This window comes from Anabas testudineus, chromosome 9, assembly GCF_900324465.2.
Source record: "Anabas testudineus chromosome 9, fAnaTes1.2, whole genome shotgun sequence".
Lineage (NCBI taxonomy): Eukaryota > Metazoa > Chordata > Actinopteri > Anabantiformes > Anabantidae > Anabas > Anabas testudineus.
This window is the reverse complement of record NC_046618.1, coordinates 27983413-27990203: the sequence shown is the minus strand read 5'-3', so window position 1 is coordinate 27990203 and position 6791 is coordinate 27983413.

Sequence of the window (6791 nt, the reverse complement as noted above, 5' to 3'; positions counted from 1 at the left end):
GTTTTTGTACTATGACTGGAAAAGGACTTAGTACCTGATGGTTCTAATATATCAACCTTGTCTTAGTGGTTACAGAAACGAATGTAACGAATTAAACTGCAGAATTTGAAAAAATGTTCTCTTTGTGTAGCAGATTATTTAAGAAGGACAGTTTGAATAGATGAAGTTTAGATCATGGTCTGGTCCAGTCTCCACTGTAGTCGTAGCAGCTGTGATGTGTGTGGTTAACAAGAGGGGGCGCTAAAGCAGAAAACCCTGGATTCCAAGAAGAAGAAGAAGAAGACGAGCCAGTGACGTTTGACGCTGTGGACGTCGTAAGTCACGTGACGGCTTCATCTCATAAAGGCGCTAGAACAGTTCGCGGACATGGCGCCGACCTGTGGCTTCGGTATCGTCAGTGTTTGTGCACAGAAAGGTGAGAAAGTTCCACGTTTAAAGTGTGTCAGACATGTTTCAGACATGTTTCAGACATGTTTCAGACATGTTTCAGACATGTGTCAGACATGTTTCACACATGTGTCAGACGTGTCAGACATGTGTCAGACATGTGTCAGACATGTTTCAGACATGTTCACAGACATGTGTCAGACATGTTTCAGACATGTTTCAGACATGTTTCAGACATGTTTCAGACATGTGTCAGACATGTGTCAGACATGTTTCAGACATGTTTCAGACATGTTTCAGACATGTGTCAGACATGTTTCACACATGTGTCAGACGTGTCAGACATGTGTCAGACATGTGTCAGACATGTTTCAGACATGTTCACAGACATGTGTCAGACATGTGTCAGACATGTTTCAGACATGTTTCAGACATGTGTCAGACATGTGTCAGACATGTTCACAGACATGTGTCAGACATGTTTCACACATGTGTCAGACGTGTCAGACATGTGTCAGACATGTGTCAGACATGTTTCAGACATGTTCACAGACATGTTCACAGACATGTGTCAGACATGTTTCAGACATGTTTCAGACATGTGTCAGACATGTGTCAGACATGTGTCAGACATGTTTCAGACATGTGTCAGACATGTTTCCGACATGTTTCAGACATGTGTCAGACATGTTTCAGACATGTTTCAGACATGTGTCAGACATGTTCACAGACATGTTTCCGACATGTTTCAGACATGTTTCAGACATGTGTCCGACATGTTTCAGACATGTGTCAGACATGTTTCAGACATGTGTCAGACATGTGTCAGACATGTGTCAGACATGTTTCCGACATGTTTCAGACATGTTTCAGACATGTGTCAGACATGTTTCAGACATGTGTCAGACATGTGTCAGACATGTGTCAGACATGTTTCAGACATGTGTCAGACATGTTCACAGACATGTTTCCGACATGTTTCAGACATGTTTCAGACATGTGTCCGACATGTTTCAGACATGTTTCCGACATGTGTCAGACATGTGTCAGACATGTTTCAGACATGTGTCAGACATGTTTCCGACATGTGTCCGACATGTTTCCGACATGTGTCAGACATGTGTCAGACATGTTTCAGACATGTGTCAGACATGTTTCCGACATGTGTCCGACATGTTTCCGACATGTGTCAGACATGTGTCAGACATGTTTCAGACATGTGTCAGACATGTTTCAGACATGTGTCAGACATGTTTCCGACATGTGTCAGACATGTGTCAGACATGTTTCAGACATGTGTCAGACATGTTCACAGACATGTGTCAGACATGTTTCCAACATGTTCACAGACAGCGCACAGCTCAACCTGCACAACAACACATTTTAAACCGGCGTCACGTTAGCTGGCGAGTAGCACGGAGGCTAAAAACATTAGCGAAGCTAACGCGTGGAACCATATAATAATAATAATAATAATAATAATAATAATAATAACAATAATAATAATAATAATTATTATTATTATTATTCTTATAATAATATGAAGGTTAAACTGTGGTGACATTAAACAGCAACGAACCCCGAATGTCTTCGGGTTGTTTCATTCGAAACCTAAACAATACTAACTTAAACCTAACGTCTTCAGGTGCTTACTCACCACTACGTGTCCAATCCTGGTTCTAGAGGCCCAGTGTTCTGCGTGTTCTCCATGTTCTCCATACCCATACAGGGTTCCCAACAGAACAAGGAATAGAAACTGTAAATATACAGTAGATCCTGAACGTATTTCCACATTGAGGTGCATTTTGACAAACCTTTACTACAGTGGTTTCCGTCTGACCAGTCTACTGTACAGACCTGATTGGTGCAGTGCTGCAGAGTTGGTGGTTCTTCTGGAACCTTCTCCTCTACACATAGAGACACTGGAGCTCTTTCACAGTGACCATCAGGTTCTTAACCAGCTCCCTGACTAAGAGTCCTGCTGGTTCCGGACTTCTTCCATGTATAGATGATGGAGGCCACTGTGCTCACTGGGACCTTCCCCAGATCTGTGCCTCAGTACCATCCTGTCTGAGGATTACAGATGTCATGGCTTGGTCTGTGCGCGGACTCGCACTGTTAACTGTGGGACCTTATACAGACAGCTGTATGCCTTTCCAGATCGTGGCCAATGAACTGAATTTCCCACAGGTGGACTCCAAACACGTTGCAGAAACATGAGTGTCATGTCAAAGACGGTGACTTTTGTACATGTGATTTTGGTTTTCATTTACTTTAAATACATTTACAAAGCTTTCAAACTTCTTTTACTTTGACATTGTGGTGTGTTGTTTGTAGTATTTTTAAGGACAATAATGAATGTTGGATAAGGCTGTAACATAACAAAATGTGGACATAGTTGAGCGCTGTGAATTCTTTCAGGACTGTACAGTTACAGACTCCTTGTAACCATTGATCCTTTTGGTAGAATGGTCGTAAGAGCATTTTAGATCCAGTTTCTGTGAGGGTGGATGTGTTTTTTTTAATAAAGGGGAGATTGGTCATTGTAATTGGATACAATTGCTTATCCTTCACATTCTTGTCAAAGTGACAAACGGTTATTGATATCAAGGCATATTTTATTAATAACATCTCTACAGTATTTTGCACTGATGCCCAGAGTCTGTCTTTGCTCACTGAGGATGTTTCCATCACTCTGTCTGCATCAGTCCATTTTCTTCTTTCTTGTCTGAGGTGAATTTTAAAACTTTAAATCCTTTTCTGTATACTTTCCTAGCCTTCTTTAATTGTCCCTTTTGTCAGTAATCACAGCTTGTTTGCTCAGGTGACTGTTAATGTTGACCACAGTCCTTTTCTTCCAGCTTCTGCCGCTGGTGCGGGTGGAGGCAGTGTTTGAAGAATGTCTCTACCTTACTGTCAACATGAGTTGAACTGTAGCACATATTTATTTAACTTGATCTGTTTTTGTCTGTAGGAGTGGACATTAATGGACTTCAACATGCAGAAATCAAATGGCTGCCCCTCGACATGTTTTGGTGCGCACAAGTATCAAGAATGGGATCCTGGTTTGGCCTCAGGCAGAGGGTAAGAGACTTTCATGAGAACTTTTCATTACCATTATGCCCCCCAGAGTTGTACATGTTAGAAAAACTGTGTATGACATACAGTGCCTATAAAAAGTCTTCACCCTCTTGGATGTTTCATTCTTTTATTGATATTATAAATCAGTCATGGCCAATAAAAGTTGGCGACTTTGACAAAACATCCAGAAAAATACCTCGTTAGTGAAAACAGGTTTCTAAAGTAATGTCAATAAAATAAAAATATATAAGGTGAAATCAGTGTTTGCATTAATATTCACCCCCTTCAGGTCAGTATTTAGTAGATGCATCTTTGGCTGCAATCACAGAATGGACTGTGTGTGGATAGGTCTAAATTAGGTTTGTACATCTGGACACTGGATTTTTTGCCATTGTTCTTTGCAAAACTGCTCAAACTCTGTCAGGTTACATGGGGATCGGGTGTGAACAGCCCTTTTCAAATTCTCTATTGGATTGAGGTCTGGGTTTTGACTCGGCCACTCCAGAACATTCACCTTGTTGTCGGTAAACCATCTGTGTAGCTTTCGCTGTATGTTTTGAGTCATTGTCTTGCTGGAAAACAAATCTTCTCCCAAGCCGTAGTTGTCTTGCAGACTCAATAAGATTGTCCTCCAGGATTGTCCAATATTTTGCTGCTTTAATTTTACCCTCTACCTCAACAATCCTTCCAGGACCGGCTGCCAAGAAGCATCCCCACAGCATAATGCTGCCACCACCGTGTTTCACAGTGGGGATGGTGTGTTTATGGTGATGTGCAGTGTTTGGTGTGTGCCAACATAGTGTCTGATGGACACAAAGCACCATTTTGGTCTCTGCAGACCAAAGAACCCTCTTCAACTGGACCATGGAGTCTTTTACATGTCTATTGTTCAATTCGTGATATACATTTTTTAAAATGTTTTCTTCAACAGTGTCTTTTCCCTTGCCACTCTCCTCTAAAGCTTTGACTGGTGAAGAACCAGGTCAACAGTTGTTGTATGTACAGTCTCTCCTATCTCAGTTGCTGAAGCTACTTCCTCAGAGTAGTCATCAGTGTGTTAGTGGCCTCTCTAGTCTCCTTCTTGCATGTTCACTCAGTTTGTGTGGACGGTCTGTTCTAGGCAGATTAAGACATGTGCCATATTCTTATTTTTTCTTGATGGTGGATTTTACTGAACTCTGGTGGATGTTCAGTGTCTTGGAGATTTTTTTGTATCCTCCCCATGTCTTATGCTTTTCAGTGACCTGTTCTCTGAGCTGCTGGGAGTTTTCTTTTGTCTTCATGGTGTAAGTGATTTCAGTGAAGTTGTTGTGCAGTGGGTTAATGATGATGCTTTCAGTGTGGTGTGAGCAACCTGTATACAGTGAGGGAAAAAATTATTTGAACCCCAGCTGATTTTGTAAGTTTGCACACTAACAAAGAAATGATCAGTCTATAATTTCAATGGTAGGTTTATTTGAACAGTGAGACACAACAATGACAAAAAAAATCCAGAAAAATGCGTTTCAAAAAGAGTTATAAATTAATTTGCATTTCCACGAAGGAAATAAGTATTTGATCCCTTTGAAAAACGTGCTTTAGTACTTGGTGGCAAAACCTTTGTTGGCAATCACAGAGGTCAGCCGTTTCTTGTAGTTGGCCACAAGGTTTGCACACACCTCAGGGGGGATTTTGGCCCACTCCTCTTTGCAGATCCTCTCCAAGTCATTAATGTTTCTTGGCTGATGTTTGGCAACTCGAACCTTCAGCTCCCTCCATAGATTTTCTATGGGATTAAGGTCTGGAGACTGACTAGACCACTCCATGACCCTAATATGTTTCATATTGAGCCGATCCTTTGTTGCCTTGGCCGTGTGTTTTGGATCATTGTCATGGTGGAATACCCAACCACGACCCATTTTCAATGCCCTGACTGAGGGAAGGAGGTTCTCACCCAACATTTGACGGTACATGGCCCCATCCATCCTCCCGTTGATGCGGTGCAATTGTCCTGTCCCCTTGGCAGAAAAACACCCCCAAAGCATAATGTTTCCACCTCCATATTTGACAGTGGGGATGGTGTTTTTGGAGTCATAGGCAGCCTTCCTCCTCCTCCAAACACAGCGAGTTGAGTTGATGCCAAAGAGCTCGATTTTGGTCTTATCTGACCACAACACTTTCACCCAGTCTTCCTCTGAATCAGTCAGATGTTCAGTGGCAAACTTCAAACGGGCCTGTAGATGGGCTTTCTTGAGCAGGGGGACCTTGCGGGCACAGCAGGATTTCAGTCCTTCACGGCGTAGTGTGTTACCAACTGTTTTTTTGGTGACTATGGTCCCAGCTGCCTTGAGATCATTGACAAGTTCCTCCCGAGTGGTTCTGGGCTGATTCCTCACCGTTCTCATTATCATTAAAACTCCACGAGGTGAGATCTTGCATGGAGCTCCAGACCAAGGGAGATTGGCAGTTAATTTATGTTTCTTCCATTTGCGAATAATTGCACCAACTGTTGTCACCTTCTCACCCAGCTGCTTGGCGATGGTCTTGTAGCCCATTCCAGCCTTGTGTAGGTCCACAATCTTGTCCCTGACATCCTTGGAAAGCTCTTTGGTCTTGGCCATGGTGAAGAGTTTGGAATCTGGATTGATTGATTGCTTCTGTGGACAGGTCTCTTTTATACAGGTAACGAGCTGAGAGGGCTGCCAATGTCAGCTCGTTACCTGTATAAGATCCACCTGGGAGCTAGAGATCTTGCTGATGGATAGGGGATCAAATACTTATTTCCTTCATGGAAATGCAAATTAATTTATAACTCTTTTTGAAACGCATTTTTCTGGATTTCTTTTGTCATTGTTGTCTCTCACTGTTAAATTAAACCTACCATTGAAATTATAGACTGATCATTTCTTTGTTAGTGGGCAAACTTACAAAATCAGCTGGGGTTCAAAAAATATTTTCCCTCACTGTATGTAGAAATGCTACAACACGCAAGCTGCGCTCCCTGCCTACTCTCATGGTACTGGTCCTTAAAGAGTTAAGACAAACACACATTCCAGCCTTTCTCTACTCGTTCACAGAAACATCAAGCTGTGACCTCCTGTCGCATAATGCAAAGTCAGCAACAGTTAGATTTCCTCCAAATGTCAAAACATCATCTGTGAACAGGCCAGCTCCCAACAGTTAGATCAATGCCAGAATTGAAGAGAAACTTCATATTTTGGACAAAACATTTTTGTAACATAATGAAGAATAAGACTAGATCATGTTTTATGTCTTGAACTGTGCAGCTCTTTCCCTTCTGTTTTCTGAACCTACTGTAATAAATCATCTTGGCACTTAAAATT